Source organism: Dendropsophus ebraccatus, chromosome 2 (assembly GCF_027789765.1).
Source record: "Dendropsophus ebraccatus isolate aDenEbr1 chromosome 2, aDenEbr1.pat, whole genome shotgun sequence".
In the NCBI taxonomy this organism is placed as follows: Eukaryota; Metazoa; Chordata; class Amphibia; order Anura; family Hylidae; genus Dendropsophus; species Dendropsophus ebraccatus.
The window spans coordinates 190,093,782-190,112,384 of record NC_091455.1 but is presented as its reverse complement, the minus strand read 5'-3'; the positions used below and the strand labels follow the sequence as shown (position 1 = coordinate 190,112,384).

General features: G+C 42.8%; 1 protein-coding gene across 4 annotated transcripts in view; it reads left to right on the top strand.

The window, feature by feature from the left end:
* Positions 1-18,603, top strand: part of ADARB2 (adenosine deaminase RNA specific B2 (inactive)) — a 471,923-nt gene that overhangs the window by 81,748 nt on the left and 371,572 nt on the right. The window lies entirely within an intron of this gene.

Here is an 18,603-nt window from a genome sequence, read left to right as displayed (position 1 = left end):
TTGACTTAGGGCCCTATTACATGGGCCGATTCGGCCAATTATCGCTCTGTGTAATAGAGACAACGATAGGCCGATGAAACGATCATTGACTGATCGTTGGTTAAGACTTGGACCTAAAATCGTCAGGCGTCGACTTCACATCATTACGTGTAATAGTGATGCGCAGCTAACGGCTGGTGATTGCCCAAACACCTGATACCTTCTGGTCCCCACTTCTGGTCTTCTGTGCTCTGCAGCTTCCCAGTCCCAGCAGCGATGTCTAAGCATCCTTTCAGCAGAGCGGGGAGAGGTAAGGTATCAGGTGTTTGGGCAAGGGCTGCATGGACATCACTAATGATAGGTCCAGTAAACGAGCGCCAATCTAGCAAAAAAGTTCACAGGGGCAGCTTTAATAAACGTCTTTTTCATTAGGCAACCTTGGGTCAAGATTTTGTAAACCAGGGTCAAGATGTTATATGTGGGGCAATAGTAGAACATCCTAATGATAGGCTTTTTACTATTCTAGAACCACAGAGAGTTCATAGAACCATTATTCCAACTAATCCCAGGAATTCCTTTAAGCCCTGGTTGAGAAATGCTAGTTTTTTTTTGTTTTTTGTTTTTTTAGTGCTCAAAGTCATCATGGCTAGTTGTTTCTCTAATATATGCCATAAGATATGGGGAAATAGTACAAATGCAGGCCCTTAAACATTTGGGTTATTACTTTTGGTTAACTCTAAGTAAAAGAGCCTAGGTCTTCCGCCTTTAATTGTATATTTTTAAAGGGGTTGGCTACTTTATAGTAAGACTGTTCAATGTACAGTATAAGGTAGTGTACTCACTGTATATACTGACAGCAGCTTCCTGTGTACCTCGTAGTGCTCAAATCAGATTCCCCTCCTCCAGGCTGGGCTGTCCTGCTCTGTGATGAGTCTGTCCATAAGATGGCTGACATGGAGGAGCATGTGACCATGCCCCGCCCCCAGTGTCCATGATAGGCATACACAAGCTCAGTTGTAGACACTTGGTTCTACAAAGTTCATATTTTATAAAAAAAAAAAAAGCACCAGAACACCATATTAAGTACGCCAGGTACTGCATCTATCAGGTTAGGATGCCCTTTAAGATTTATTTGCATAAAAGTGGAACAGCTCTTGACTATCCCTGCCTTACCTCGCCTCACCATGCCTTTATAATGTCATATATGAAGATGAAGACATGTAACCTGCTTTCCACAATCCCCGACAGCATTTCTCCTTCCCGTTTCTCAGCCCGGTTTCTAACAATGCTTTGCTGACTAATCTAAAGCTCAAGAAAGAGGCAAAAGAAAGACCTTCTTTTGCAAATATAGCAGTTTTAATCCATGAATGACATTTGGGGACTTTTCTTATCCTCGGAGGACATATCGCAGTTTAACAGGAAAAATATAAGGCAATCAGTCAATAAATCAAGCACTTCAAGAGCTGTCACCATCTAAGTCCACAGAAAGCAGTTTCTAATCGCTGCTTAACTCTGACTAATCAGAAAATGAATTCTAATTTATCAGTATCACATCTTCCTTATAACTTTGAAGACAAAATACCAGGAGATTATTGCCGCACTGCAACCTTGAACTTATTTCTCCAGCACATCTAGTATAGAGCAATACAAACAGACTGTGGAGAGTATGTGTAGTGCTGTAAGCAGCGGCATAGCAATCCGTGTAGGAGTGGATATTGTAGTCAGTGCTGGGATATATGTTGGCATTATGTAAAAAAATATTAGGGACCTAGGTGAAAGAAAGGTAAAAAAAAAAAAAAAAAAAGGTGCTAAGAGCTAAAGAAAACTAAGTGGCACTCTGCTACTTAAAGGGAACTTTACATCATGAACATTTGGTCCAATCTGTATGTAGGATGTTATAGAGCAGGAGGAGCTGAGCAATATGATATATGGTTTTGTGGGGGAAAGTTTCAGGGTAACTTGTCATTTATTCATTTTCGATCTAAGCAGTCAAGTGGGCGGTCCTCTCTACACGCACACTTATACACATATGGGGGAGATTTATCAAACATGGTGTAAAGTGAAACTGGCTTAGTCGCCCCTAGCAACCAATCAGATTCCACCTTTCATTTTCCAAAGAGTCTTCGAGGAATGAAAGATGGAATCTGATTGGTTGCTAGGGGCAACTGAGCCAGTTTCACTTTACACCATGTTTGATAAATCTCCCCCAATGTTGTTATTTATAGAACCACTCACAGAGCTAATCAGAGAATTACATCCATTATGTGGGTGGTGCTATCAGTGAATAACAGCTATCCGTGTGTATATAGAGAGCTGTCAATAACTGAACAGGACCGCCCACTTGACTACTTAGCCCAGAATGAACAGAGGGTAACATGATTAGATATCTTGGAACTTTCTCCATAAAACTATATATCATTCTGCTCAGTTCCTCCTGCCTTATAAGATGATGCCTGCAGTTTGTACTGCATTTTCAATGGGGCAGGTTCCCTTGAAGAGAATACCAGCAGTCATGTCAGTACTTTTTTGTTTTATCATTATATTTATTACTCTTTATTACTCTTGTACATCACAGAATGATTTGTGACAACTCTATGTTTATTATCTCTGCACTGTGCATTATAGTTGTATTGAGATGCTGTGTTTGTTTTTCTGGCCCTTCATCCTTAGCTGTGACATCACAATTTTTCTTACACCTGTGATATTATATCTGTGATATTATTAGCCTTTTTTTTTTTTTTCAAACTTTACAGAGTTTATTAGCCAATAGGTATTTACTATGACATCACAACTATGTTTGCATCATTCCTGTACTGTGACAGCTTGACACTCAATACATTTCATTTAGGAGACTTATAATGACTTATACCGGAGCCCTACCTACCTACCAAGTTACTTCACCTACCCTAGTCGTAGCGAGCGGTCAGTGTGCTCCTGTGCACTTCTCTTTGCTACTTGAGGGTATTAGCACTTAGACCCTGACCACTTAAAACATATGCGTATAACATTATATATTATATAAAAATTACAGTAAAGTAGTCAAGTGGGAGGTCTTTTTTTTGTAGTTTTTTAGGGTATCTTGCCATTTTTCTGCTTTTTTGCTAGGCATTAAGGCATTAAGAAACACTTCTATTGTGAATATATATATATATATATATATATATATATATATAAATATATATATATATATATATATTACACTAAAATTAAAAATCCCCCCCCCCCCAAAAAAAAAAATGCAAAAAGCAGGAAAATTGTTTTTTTTTTGGTGGTGTTTTTTTAGTCTGAGGTTAGCCTTCTCGTACTTAGAATGCGAATAGGAACAAATAAAAACGCTAAAATTGGTTACATTTGGGAGGGACTGACTTTTGGATAAAGTTGGAGGCAATGAGCTAGTGTCATACTTTTATGTCCTCTCCATTATTTCGGTAATGGTGACCCTGATTTAAAGAATGATTTTTCTCAATCAATGATTATTCTTCCTTCCTATTTGATTATCTCTTTTCTTTTTTAAGTCTTTTTAAAAAGGTACTCTAATGAGTTTTTTTTTCTTTCAAAAAAACTGGTGTCAGAAAGTTATATAGATTTGTAATTTATTTCTATTTAAAAATCTCAAATCTTCCAGTACTTATCAGCTTCTGTAAGTTCTGCAAGAAGTGGTGTTTTATTTCCAGTCTGACGCGGTGCTCTCTGCTGCCACCTCTGTCTATGTCAGGAACTGTCCAGAGCAGTAGCAAATCCTCATAGAAACCCTCTCCTGCTTTGGACAGAGCCTGTTACGGACAAAAGTGGCAGCAGAGAGCACTGTGTCAGACTGGAAAGAAAACACCACTTCCTGCAGGGCATACAGCAGCTGATAAGTACTGAAAACTTTTGATTTTTAAATAGAAGTAAATTATAAATCTGTACAGCTTTCTGACACCAGTTGATTTAAAAGGAAGAAAAAAAATTTCGCCGGAGTACCCCTTTAATAAATAAATCAACTTTGGATGGGCTTTTTAATGTTCATACTGTAAATCTTCTACAGAACATGAATGTAAGCACTCAAGTCTATATAATATTGAACATTGCAATCCAATGAAGCTTTGACCACCTGTCCTCGGGGCTTTCAGGTCACACTAGAACGAAACAAATATTTCCAGCACATGTTGGTTTACATATGAATAAAATAGGTCAGTGCTCTCCTTTCATGGCAATCCTATTATGTGGAGTCATTTCGCTTGAAGTTCTGTATTCCTCATGCCCAATAAATCTTTATAGAGTAGAGTTGGTCGTCCAAGATATTTTAATGCTCAGCATCTTCTGTTTATGCCGAATAAAAATTTGTCAAGTGTTGAATGATCTGAATTCTAGATATACTGCGCTGTATGACAAACAGATGCATTCCGTCTCCCCGGTCTTCTGGAGAGAACAGTCTTGCCGACTCCCAGTATATTTGCTGACTGGAAACTGAAAAAGTAAAGGCTAGTAAAGTCAGATGTCTTCTGCAGCGCCTATACTATAAGTATGTGTATAGCCCATAACCTAGGTTGTGTACTGTACTCGGTGTATTCAGAATGTTGACTCCGATCTTAAAGGGATTAACCAGGATTACAAAAAACTTTTTCTTTTTTCCAAAAACAGCACCACCCTTGTCCTCAGGTTATGTGTGGTATTACAACTCATTACTATTCACATCAATGGACACACACAATAAGGATGAGGGTGGCGCTGGTTAGGGAAGAACTGCCATGTTTTTTTAATCCCAGATAATCCATTTAAAGGTGAAGTCGGTCGTTTTCTAAAAGCCGGCAGATTGCAGTGGGAGGGGAGAATTGATTTCAAGTAACAATTTACCCACTAAGCCAGTCAGTGATTGGGGTGGGAAGGTTGTTCCAGTCACTGATTGGCTGAGTGACCAGTCCATCAGCCGGGACAGGCATTTTAACCCAACTTGTGACATCATCACAATTCGGGGGAAAATGACTTCCGGCGGGGGTCCCGCTGCCACTGCAGCCACTCACCGTGGGTACAGAGAAAGGTAAATTGTTACTTAAAATCAATTTCCCCCTCCCCCCCCCCCCCCCGGGCTGCTGGCTTTTAGAAATTGCCGAACTTCTTCTTTAACAGAACTGGATTTAGTGCAACAAAATTCTTATAAATAACAAAAAAGTATACTGTATTCTATGACCATGTCTTTCTATTCAATAGGTTAATACTTTTTAGTATAGTATAATATGTAAACATATAAAAATATATAAATATAGATAAAAAAAAAAAAATATATATATATATATATATATATATATATATTACCATTCAGTATTCAGTATTCAGTAGAGCTGCCATGTCCAACCAGGATTCTCTAGGAGTGTGGATGTAATTTAGCTTTATCTTGAGCACTTGCTTGGACTTCCTGCTGGGAGAGAGGGGGAAGCTCCTTTATTCACAATTTGCACCCTGAGCTGTTCATATACCTACTGCAGAGACCACATGCTGTAAAATACTAAGAAAGTAGAAAATTTGAATGATTTGCATGGGGATCAAAGTAGTGCTCATTTACATTATATGCCGGAAATTATTGTGTTTCTAGGGAACAGTGTTTAAAGGATTGCTTGTTTAAATTGTTGGAATGATCTATCTATCTATCTATCTATCTATCTATACATATATATATATATATATATATATATATATATATTGTGGTTCCTTGGATTATGAGCATAATTCGTTCCAGCACTGTGCTTGTAATCCAAATCCACTCTTAAACCAAAGCAAATTTTCCCATAAGAAATTACTGAAAAGCAGACAATTGGTTCCACACCCCAAAAATAATGATTTTTTTTAATTCTTAATAACATGTAAAACATATGAAACAAACATTCAGAAACAGCGGAATATGTGATATTATAAGTTACTGTACAGGCTCCTCCCCCATTCCCCCTCCCACCCAGTACAGGGAGCTTTTCAACCAAGTTACAATTTTGAAAAACTGTGAGCTCTTCTTGCAAAACGCTCTCAATCCAAATGACTCTTAAACCAAAGTACCACTATATATATACTTTTATAGCCTGGGAGAAAGCCCAGGAACCATGCTCCCTGTCTGATCTCTAATTCTGTCAATTTATCTGTCTTCATTATAGTCTACGAGGTTTAACTGTTTGAATTAGCGAGCAGTTGGGGAGTGGATCTTGAGTCCATCTGAATCGGGTGCCGACGTATCTGTACATGGACAGGCATTAGCCCCATGAACTCCTATGGCCCGAACTCAGTCAGCAGGGCCCTTTCCTGCATGTATACCAGTTTTGGATCATGTATCACTAAGATAATGGGAGCTCCGAAACTGTTTAAATCTTTGTGGTACTGTACTGACACAGCCGCACAGCTTTGTCAGTACAGTATAGTGAAGAGTTTAACTGATTTGGAGCTCCTGGCCTATGAGATTATTCCGCAGCACTTTACATAGTTTGTCAGTTTGGGACCTGACCCTATTTGGGCTCACGCTCTAAATTCGCCTATCTGTATTTTTTGGGAGAAAACCAGAGAGAGAATCTACCAACTCCTTGCAGATGTTCCCATTGGTGGGATTTGAATCCAGGACACAATCTCTGATGACCTGCTTAGCAGTGTACTTGGCCCATAGATACTTTAAGCATGTGGCCTGTGAGTACCTCCAAGCCTTACATGTTGGAACCAAGTTTCCAAGTCACAACCTCACCTGTAGGTGAAGACAAGTGTATATGTTTATTACATGCAAAGATTGTTTCCGCATTTTACCCCTCCAGGTCTCTGGGCCGATTCTTGTCTGGCTCTTTCCAGTAGAGACTATTCCCGATGCTTTTGGCACCACTGTAGTCCATTCGAGCTTACAGGTCTATTTCTAAACTCGTCGGAGGATTTACCAAGAACGGTATTCGTCAGGTGTTTGTGCAAAAATTCTCACTTTTTCCAGGATAAATTCTACCGCTTTATTTTTTGCTTTTTCTTGATTCTTTTTGTGCTTTTTTCCATATGTATATTACCTCTGTAAGTGCATAGTCAAAATCTGAAGGACACATGCCGCCACCGTGTTCTCTCATCCGTTCTGGTAAATCCATCCCTTCATTAAGTGATTAAAAATAAAGAGCTTTTTCTTTTTTTTTTGAGAAAAAAGAAAAAACCCTGGAAAGAGGAATCAGTGGAAACTAATTTTTTTTGTTCATAGAAACATTAATATTTGCTAAGCTTTCCCTCTTGTCTGGAGCAGTTCCAAGAAGCGGGATCGTTTTACTGTAAGACACGTTTGTATTACAAGGGAGTTGGGAGTTGAAGGAAGCAAATTAATACAACAATTTTTTTGTTGTTGTTCCGTATATACATTCTTTTGGCTTTTTGTAGTCTGGGATGGAGGCCAATCTGTCCTCTGATATTTCAGATGAATGCCGTTCTGAGGAGCCTAAAATCATGAATTTGTCTTTGTAAAGGACTCTTGCCATATTAATCTTGTCTAATTATGCTTTAAGAGATAAATGGGAATAGAATAAATTACAGTGGGGTAAACAGAGGCCCATATTTACTTTAGGTTATTATGATGATTATTTTATTTTTATTTATTTATTTTATTATCCCCCCCCCCCCCCTTGTACATACACTAGAGATGAGCAAATTGAATCTTGGGAAACAAGGCTCACAGTGAATTCAGCAGAAAACCACTTCCTTAACAAAGCAATTTTTTGCCAGATTCATTGATACAAATTCGCAAAAAAAACATGGAGGCCCCAATGGCTGAATTTTCGGGTGCAAGAGATTATCCATAATCACTTGCAGCCGTCCAGTCACTCCTCATGGCTTCCTGTTTTGGTGAGAGACGTTCACAGCAGCACAGGCTCCTCCTGATCTTACAGATATTTTACAAAGCGACATTAAAACTAAAGAGGAGTCAGTGAAGAAGCAGTTTTGCAGTATTGAAGATTTGGAGTAGTGGAGAGACGGATTAGTGGAGAGTGGGAGTAGTGGCAAGTCGGAGTAGTGAAGAGTTGGAGTATTGCCTAGTTGCCGTAGTACAGAATTGGATTTTGGCTCTGTTACACCAACAGCCTCCCAAATACTAATATCATTGCAGGCACCAAAGTGCCCTCATTAGATATGAGGTTGACTTGAGCATGCTCCAGCTATGTCATATTTTTTTTCAAAACTTTTTTTTTCACTTTTTAAAGAGACTTTGTCAGTAGGTTTATGCTGTCCTATCTAAGGGTAGCATAAACTAGTGACAGAGAAGCTGAACAGAATGGTGTATGACTTACATTGTTCTGTGCAGCTGATTCAGATATATCCTCCTGAATAACATGGACAATAAGTAGTCCTCTCCATAATGTGCATGAGCCCAGTAGTCCAGGTTATTCATGAGAAGCAGAAAACTCCTCCCACCAGCTGCTGATTGGCAGTTATCTATCCATTCTGTGTATAGGCATACAACTGTCAATAAACAACTGGTGGGGGGAGTTGTGTGGCAAGAACCCTATTCTCCTGCGTATTAGGAGAATGGCTAAACAGAATGATTTAAGTAATACACCAATCTTGTTCAGCATTTCTGTCACTATTGTATGCTTCCCTTATTTAAGGCCGCGTAAACCTAGTGACAGATTCCCTTTAAGTCACTCTAAGGGACTATTACATTCATTCATTACATTGCTAACACTGGTCAATGCTATGCCATTTCATAGCATTGATTAGTGTTATCTGTAATCTTCCCATACTGTCACATTGCGGGGGTCCTGTTTGGACAGTGACAGGAGCAAGCTCAGCTCCTGAGCTCACTTCATAGAACCCCTGGACCCTCTGGTATACCAGTACGTCATGGGCCTTTAAGTGACAGGCTCTTATGACGTACCTGTATGTCATGGGTCTTTAAGCAGTTACTGTCACTGTCCTTATAACTTTCAAAATCTAAATCAACAGTAGATGTGATACAAAGCAAGTTTGCAACATACATTCATTATTTATTTATTTTTTATCGCACTTTAAAACAAAGCTGAACTTACTTGTATCCAGGTCCAAAGCTGAACTTACTTGTATCCGGCACAAGACTAAAAAGCCGCCTTTAAAACACTGGACCTGGATACAAGTAAGTATAGCCTTGTTTTACAGCATGATAAAAAAAAAATATGTAAATTGCAAACTTGCTTTATATCACATCTACTGTTGATTTAGATTTTGAAAGTTATAACGACAGTGATACCTTTAAAAGTGCAAGACTGTGTTTGTTTACACAGATTTTTTTAAGCCAAAACCAGGAACAGACTATAAACAGAGAACAGGTCATAAAGGAAAAATTTACTTTCTCCTCTTTTCAAATCCATTCCTGGCTTTGGCTTCAAAAATCTGTCAGCTAATCTTTCTGTGTAAACACACCATCAGAGTGTCATTTTAAACAGTGGAAAAGTGAGAGTGTGCCCATAAACAGTGCCAGGCAGTACTCTATAAACAGTGCCAAAATACCCAAAGATTGCCAGCTAGTGACCCCAGAGTGTCCCCATTTAACCCATAGCTGCACCAGGACGTTATTGAACGTCCTCGTGCCGCTATGGGAGTTCAGAGGGGGGTCGCGCGGCGACCACCCTCTGAACTGCCGCGATCCCGGGTGCCGCGTGTAGCCCGGGCTCGCGGCTATTAGCGGGCACGGCGATCGGACCGTGCCCGCTAATTAAGTACTTAGAAGCAGCTGTCAAAGTTGACAGCTGCTTCTAAATACTTGCTTTTATTCATACCTGGTGGTCTAGTGGGGGGATCGCCCCCCTGCGGCGCGATTGCGGGGGGGCGATCCCTGCATCCATCCCGGGCCGGGGTCTGCTCCGTAATGGCGCTGATCCCGGCTCGGCATTCTATTGCTTTTGGCTGCAGCAGCCAAAAGTAATAGAACACCGATCTCATGGATTCATGCAGTATAACTATACTGCATGGATCTCTATGAGAGATCAGAGTACATATACTAGAAGTCCCCCAGGGGGGCTTCTAGTATATGTGTAAAGTAAAAGAAAAATGTATTTTTAATAACACAAAACCCCCTCCCCTAATAAAAGTCTGAATCACCCCCCTTTCCCCATTTTATAAATAAAAATAAATTAATTAATTAATAAACAAACATGTTTGCTATCGCCGCGTACGTAATCGCCCAAACTATTAATTAATCACATTCCTGATCTCACACGGTAAACGGCGTCAGCGCAAAAAAATCCCAAAGTGCAAAATTGCGCAATTTCTGTCGCATCAAATCCAGAATAATTGTAATAAAAAGCGATCAAAAAGTCATATATGCGCAATCAAGGTACCGATAGAAAGATCACATCATGGCGCAAAAAATGACACCTCACACAGACCCATAGACCAAAGGATAAAAGCGCTATAAGCCTGGGAATGGAGCCATTTTAAGTGACGTATATTTGTTAACAACGGTTTGAATTTTTTACAGGCCATCAGATACAATATAAGTTATACATGTTACATATCGTTTTAATTGTAACAACTTGAGGAACATGCATAACAAGTCAGTTTTACCCCAGGGTGAATGGCGTAAAAACACATTTCCCCCAAATAAAAGAAATGCGTTTTTTTTTTCAATTTCACCACACTTTGAATTTTTTTCTGGTTTCCCGGCACATTTTAGGCAAAAATTACATCTGCCATAGCAAAGTACAATTAGTTGCGCAAAAAAATAAGGGCTCACTTGGGTCTCTAGGTGGAAAAATGCAGGCGCTATGGCCTTATATACACGAGGAGGGAAAAACGAAAACGCAAAAATGAAAACTGGCTGTGTCCCCTAAGGGTTAATATTTCTATCAGAGAGTCTCCCTATAAATATTTTCACCCAAAGAGTCCACCCATAAATAATAAGCCCCCCCACTAACAGTGTCAGCCAAACAGTACCCACACAAATAGCGCCAGAGACATCAACCATGCCAGAAAGGAAACTCTCCAAACTAGTACTACGATGACACATACAGGGTCAATATAGCACATTGTTTACGATGGTAGACAAGCTAAAGAGGACTTTTACTATTCCTCATAAAACATATCAATTGTATTTCGCTACCCTTTAAAAATACTACTAAAGATCTCATTTGTAGTTATTTATTTCAAATGATGCGTAGATTTTCCCTGTCGCGAACATATGCAATGAACGGACGGGATGCGATTCATTATCTGCTTCACGGAGAACATTGTATGTCAGCACTTTGCTAGACGCAGCACAGGAACCCGGGTTCCAGTCCCCATTCATTCATAGTAAGACAATATTATATAATTATCTGAGAATGCAGTTTGTAAGATCTCATGCGTAGAGGTGGAATCAATTTTAGAACATAATTCCATGGTGTTGAGGAAGGTGTATATTGATCCTCTTGGATGGTTAGTGCATTTTATATTGTAGCACACGGAAATAAAACTGAAATAGCCTGACAGGCTGAGAGGCGGCAGAAGTAATGTTCTGCTTTCTGCCGTTGAGGGTGTTTGAAACTTTCATTACCAATAGAATTTATTTGCTGCTATCAGTCTTCAAGCCACAATAAGCACAAAATTCCTGCAAGTAAAGTAGATAAATTATATACGAGCCTTATTATATAGGTAGTTTTGCTCGACGTACTACAGATACTGAACATTTTCATAGTGAGTAGAGTTTTTTTTGGGTTGCTTACATTAGAGGATTAATATGATTTTCCTGGTTTACCTTCCTTTAATAAAGTTATAGAACTTTCTAAGGCTAAGTTTGCAGAACGACTTTTTATGGCCGTTTAATGGACGTCTTTTTGGATGCCTGTCATTTTGAGGCCAAATAATTTCCATTATTTTAAAATCACGCATGTCACGTTATATGGTGTCGTAGGGATGGGCGTAAAAAAAAAAAAAGACGACCGTTGAACAGCCAAGAAAAGAAGTGTGAACTTAGCCTCAAGAATTTTTTTTTTATATTTTTACATTGAGGTGACCTTTTCTGCCACCAATGGTCATGTCAGGAACAGCAGGGCTACACAAGCCCCAGTTCTGATACACAGATACACAAGGGTAAGGCTGCCATATGCTTGTTTTTTGCGGGACCCATATTATGAGTTGTGATATCCTTGGGTGAAAAAGATTGGGTAAGGAGAATGCATCTGGCTTCATTGTGAGCTCAGGGAGGGAGAAGATGGCTTCAATAATAGACTGATGCAGGACTCAAGAGGAAGGATGACTTTAAATCTTGTCACCTTGCCATTTGCAAAGACAGTGTCAGGGTTGTGCAGTAGCCTGGTGTGAACTGGGCCGGTTTTGTTTTGCTTGCTCAACTTTGTTACCTGACCTCTGGCTTGATTTTTTGACTATTCGATTGTGATTTTGTAATACTCTGCCTGTTTGGTTCTGACCTTGCTTGTTTGACTATCCTATATTGTGTTTGTCTGTCTGTCTTGTTCTGTGTGCACATATCTAGTACAGGGAACGTCTTTGTGGTTGTCCACTGCTGCCTAGGGCTGTTTGAGGCAAGTAGGTAGGGACAGTTGGTGGGTTCAGCATCAGGGCTCACTGTCGTGTCTTGTACCTGCCCCCCCTGTACTGACAGACAGTAAGCCACAAAGATACATAAAGCGACCATTTGTGCTTAAGGGGTTATCCAACATTAGAAAAAGCACATAAAAGACAGAAAATGCTGCAGCAAAGAGCAAGTGCCATATAACATTTTAGGTTTTTCTAGCTTTTTTTTTTTTTTTTAAATGAGGTTCTTAGCAGACGGTTTTGATCAAACTGAATGCACCAACTCACCACGTTAAAGTGCCCTCAGAGAGTTGGACCTTCGCTAACAATGGCCTCTTTCGGACTATAAGTCTACATATCTGGGCATGTATGAGCAACTGAACTCTGTGTAACACAAAAAAAGAAACTAAAAATGTTATATGGCACTTGCTCTTTGCTGCAGCATTTCCTGTCTTTTATTTACTGTTTTTATGCATGACAGTGTGCAAACTGCATAGTGTGAGCAAGAATGAATGTGAAGGCTTTAATTGTTTTGGTATATTAGAAAAAGCACAGCTACTTGTTTGGGGGGGGGGGGGGGGCCACAGCTCAACCCTTGTCCCCAGGTTGTGTGTGGTATTACAGCTCAGCTAAAATCACTTCAATGGAACTGAAGTTGTTTTAAGCCTGGATAACCCCTTTAAAACTAGATACAAGAAAGGGCCCACACTAGCTTAATGGCCCATGGGGGGATTCATCTGATATCATTTGTCCAGTCTGGGCCTGAATGGGATACATTTAAATTAAAACTGCTACAAAATCCTTAGAAGACATTTAAAGGGGGACTCTGGGGAGAACAAAAAAGTTGGTAATTCAACTGGTGCCAGAAAGTTGTATAGATTAGTAAATTACTTATTTTTTAAACATACTGTACTTATCAGCTGCTGTATGTCCTGCAGGAAGTTGGGTATTATTTCCAGTCCGACACAGTGCTCTCTGCTGACACCTCTGTCCATGTCAGGAACTGTCCAGAGCAGTAGCAATTCCTCTCCTGCTCTGGACAGTTCCTGACACAGACAATGGTGGCAGTAGAGAGCACTGTGTCAGATTTCCTGCATGTGGTACGACCTGGACTTGCAATACTACAATACAGATGCAAAAAACTAAAAAGTTGTTTCCACTTTAAACTACGAAGGACATAAATATAGTGTACAAAAGCCTCAGTAAAGCGGTTTATAATATTAAATTGTTCTGTTCTACATTGGACAACATGTGTGTCATTGCATCCCAAGGAAACTGATGCTAGAGTAACATATTGTGACGTTAGGTGTCTGCATTTATGAACGCGTTGCTACCTAAGTGGAACGATCATGATATGATGTGCGCTTATTTAACTTCTGATGGATGGAAAAATAATAAATAAGGGCACAGATGAGTGGATTAGAACAAGCTGCAATGGGGAAGATAAGGAATTTTAATAGAAGTGTTCTTTGTACACATCAACCAAGGAAAATGTCACTGAGGTTCATCGCTCACTTTGTAACCTGGTAATTAACATGATGGAAATCATGATGGCAAAAAAAAATGGATCCGTGTGAACCGACATGACATGCACGGGAGATGTATTATATGTTTCTAAGATTACATTTTTTTCTGATTTAACCATTTGGTAGAATGAACACTTGTCAGACACTTGCACAATAAATCCGGAAGCATAGAACACCATGAAAAATCACTAGAATATTAAAGTGAAATTTTTTTTTTTTACATTAAAGGGAACCTGTCACCCCCCCCCCCCCCCCTCCCCCCGTGTCGGGGTGAAGGCCGCCCGACCCCCCGCGAGAGTCCCTGATCCTTACCCCATCTTGCCAAGTCCCACTCCTGCAGCCGGCCCCGGGACGAAGATATCTTTGTCGGAAGCCCGGAGCACGCACTGCATAGATGAGTCTGATGCCCATAGAGAATGAATGGAGCCGTCATTTTCTATGGGCGTCGAACTCATCTCTGCAGCGCGCGTTGGGCTTCCGACAAGGATATCTCCGTCCCGGTACCCACTCCAGGAGCGGGACTTGGCGAGATAGGGTTGATTCTAATAGAGCCGTGTCAGAGAGGAAAGGGTGTTTCCTTATACTGGGGGCCGGCGGGCTACCTACAGTGCCCCAGGGCAGGCCGGTGCTCAAGAATACACCGGCACAGTGGCGTAGCCACCGTGGTCGCGGGGGTCGCCGCCGCGACCGGGCCCGCCACAAGGGGGGCCCGCGGGGCCCCCCGATCAATCACTCTTGTGACCGCAAGCATTGTTTTGCTTGCGGTCACAAGAGTCTGGCTCCGTCTTCCCCCGGCTGCTGCGCGGCTGCCGGGGGTGTCGCGTCTTATCCCCGGCAGCGCGCGCATCCCAGAACTCCCTGCGCGCCTTGGGCCCTGACTTCCGGTTCCGGCGCGCAGGGAGTTCTGGGATGCGCGCGCTGCCGGGGATAAGACGCGACACCCCCGGCAGCCGCGCAGCAGCCGGGGACAGACCAGGAGGAGTGAGAATCAACGTGGGAGCGCGATGTCAGGTGAGTTAAATTTTGTTTTTTTTATCAGCCTGTGCGGGTGGGGGGAAAGGAGGGGGCCATCTATGAGGGTGGGGGGAAAGGAGGGGGGCATCTATGAGGGTGGGGGGAAAGGAGGGGGCCATCTATGAGGGTGGGGGGAAAGAGGGGGCCATCTATGAGGGTGGGGGGAAAGGAGGGGGCCATCTATGAGGGTGGGGGGAAAGAGGGGGCCATCTATGAGGGTGGGGGGAAAGAGGAGCAATCTATGAGGGTGGGGGGAAAGGAGGGGGGCATCTATGAGGGTGGGGGGGGAAGGAGGGGGCCATCTATGAGGGTGGGGGAAAGGAGGGGGCCATCTATGAGGGTGGGGGGAAAGGAGGGGACCATCTATGAGGGTGGGGGGAAAGAGGGGGCCATCTATGAGGGTGGGGGGGAAAGAGGGGGGCATCTATGAGGGTGGGGGGGAAGGAGGGGGGCATCTAGGAGGGTGGGGGGGAAGGAGGGGGGCATCTGAGGGTGGGGGGAAGAGGGGGCCATTTATGAGGGTGGGGGGAAAGAGGGGGGCATCTATGAGGGTGGGGGGAAAGGAGGGGGCCATCTATGAGGGTGGGGGGAAAGAAGGGGGCATCTATGAGGGTGGGGGGAAAGGAGGGGGGCATCTAGGAGGGTGGGGGGGAAGGAGGGGGGCATCTGAGGGTGGGGGGAAGAGGGGGCCATTTATGAGGGTGGGGGGAAAGAGGGGGGCCATCTATGAGGGTGGGGGGAAGGAGGGGGCCATCTATGAGGGTGGGGGGAAGGAGGAGCCATCTATGAGGGTGGGGGGAAAGAGGAGCCATCTATGAGGGTGGGTGGAAAGAGGGGCCATCTATGAGGGTGGGGGGAAAGAGGGGCCATCTATGAGGGTGGGGGGAAAGAGGGGCCATCTATGAGGGTGGGGGGAAGGAGGGGGCCATCTATGAGGGTGGGGGGAAAGAGGGGCCATCTATGAGGGTGGGGGGAAAGAGGAGCCATCTATGAGGGTGGGGGGAAAGAGGGGCCATCTATGAGGGTGGGGGGAAGGAGGGGGCCATCTATGAGGGTGGGGGGGAAGGGGACCATCTATAAGGGAGGGAGGAAGGGGACCATCTATAAAGGGGGGGAAAGGGGACCATCTATAAGGGAGGGGGGGAAGGGGACCATCTATAAGGGAGGGAGGAAGGGGACCATCTATAAGGGAGGGGGGGGGGGAAGGGGACCATCTATAAGGGAGGGGGGGGGAAGGGGACCATCTATAAGGGAGGGGGGGGGAAAGGGGACCATCTATAAGGGAGGGTGGGGGGAGAGGGGGCCATCTATAAGGGAGGGGGTAGAGGGGGCCATCTATAAGGGAGGGGGTAGAGGGGGCCATCTATAAGGGAGGGGGCCATCTATTTGGGGGGGCAACATAGGGGGAGAGGGAATACACAGAGGGGGGCATATATTAGGAGGTCACATAGAGTCAGGGCTACCCACTAAATGAGGGTGTAAAGGGGACAGTACAGATGTGCAGTGTGTATATAGATGAGGATGGTGTCAGTGTGAGGAGCCTAATATGTCTGTCTGGCAGATTCTGTGGATTCGTGGCTCGGAGAAGTTCTCATAACGGCCCAGGACGGATGGAGAAGATGATGAAAAGGAAAGAACTCCGATCAGAGAAGACGTTCCCCTGTGAGTCACCTGATATAACTGCACAGTAATGTATATGGTGTATAGAGCCTGTGTAGAGCTGGGGCCACCTCTATATGACTGGATGAGGTGATTTAGTGTACTGGATTTGGTCAGTAACAATATGGTGGTGATGGTAGTGGTTGTGGTGTGGCGGTAATGTTTCCTCCCTATATACTGGTATTACTGGTAATATTGGTCTCAGTATACAGGATTTGGTTGGTAACAGTATGGCGGTAATAGGTAATATCTGTCTTGGTGTGTGTGTATATATATATATATATATATATATATATATATACATACAGTGGTACCTTGGTTTAAGAGTAACTTCGTTTAAGAGCGTTTTGGTTTAAGAGCTCACAGTTTTTCAAAATTGTGACTTGTTTTAAGAACATTGCTTTGGTTTAAGAACTTCCTGTATTGGGTAGGAGCGCGAGTGGAGAAGGGGCATGGCCTGCATAGCGGGGTCTACAGCACTGTACTCTAAACACCTTCCAAATCATAGCAGATCCCCTTCAGGCTGGGGCTTACATCAGGGGACAGGACTGTGGGGGGGGGGGGTAATCTCTCCATAGCTGTAACCCCTCTCTCCCCGGACAGAGAGTGCTGCATGTATGTGCCCACATCTGTACTGCTCATTCCTTCATGCTCCCTGCAGTCTCTGTCAGCCCTTGTGTTTCCCATCCTCTCCATTACTGTACAGTACAGAATAATAAATATATTTGGGGTGCGGAACCAATTGTCTGCATTTACATGATTTCTTATAGGAAAATTTGCTTTGGTTTAAGAGTGGATTTGGATTACAAGCACGGTCCTGGAACGAATTATGCTCATAATCCAAGGCACCACTGTGTGTGTATATATATATATATATATATATATATATATATATATATATATATATATATACACACACACGACAATAGCATCACTTGGTCGTGAAAGGAGGGGGGGGGGGGCCCAAGTTGGCCTCTCGCACCAGGGCCCAGGAGACATTAGCTACGCCCCTGCACCGGCACCATGTGTGAGATTCAGGCATTGGTTCAAGAGAAAGACTGCGCTACTGGCATTCCCATGCAGGCACCAGTCTGCTAATGTAAAAAAAAAAATCGAGCAATGTACTGGGTGTTACATTCGTTTTAATCACCAGTCTGTTAATGTAAAAAAAAAACAAAAAAAAAAACATGGCATTGGACCAGGTTATACATTAGCTTTAATTCAGCTTACTATATGGCAAACTTAAAAGGGGTTATCCAGGCTTAGAAAAACATGGCTGCTTTCTTCCAGAAACAGCACCACTCTTGTCTCCAGTTTGGGCCAGGAAGGGAACTGTATGTTTTAAAACCCATCCCTAATGGAAACCTTATAACATAGGCTGCATAGCATTGTGGTGTGTTAGGGTCCTATTACACGGGACGATTATCCTTATATCGTTCAAATTTAAATGTAGGCAACAATCAAAAGACCAATGAGAAATTGTTCATCGTTCGTTTGGTGCTTATGCAAAATTATTGTTAATCATTCGCTGTAAGGCTATGTTCAGACTACGTATGAGACCGGCCGTTCCATGACCTGGCTGGGTCATGGAATGGCCGGTCTCAGAAAATATCATCCCAGCCGGATGATCTTTAGCGCCGCAGAGTTCTGATGCACCCGCATCAGAACTCCCCACAGCACACAATGGATCGAGCGGCTCCACAGTATGCACTGACAGGGTTTTGTGCGGACGCTATTCACTGAATAGCAACCGCAGAAAACAGTTTTGTACATTGCCGATAGTATACACTCCGGCCAGGATCCCTATGTGTATATACTTCGGACGGGATCCCTTCAGACCGCAGCACTACATAAGTTCCGTGGAACTTACGTAGTGTGAACATAGCCTTATCTGCATTCATTCACTAATTGTTCCGTTTAATTCCTCATCGTTCCTTCATTTGTTGGGATCAGATGGAGTAAACCA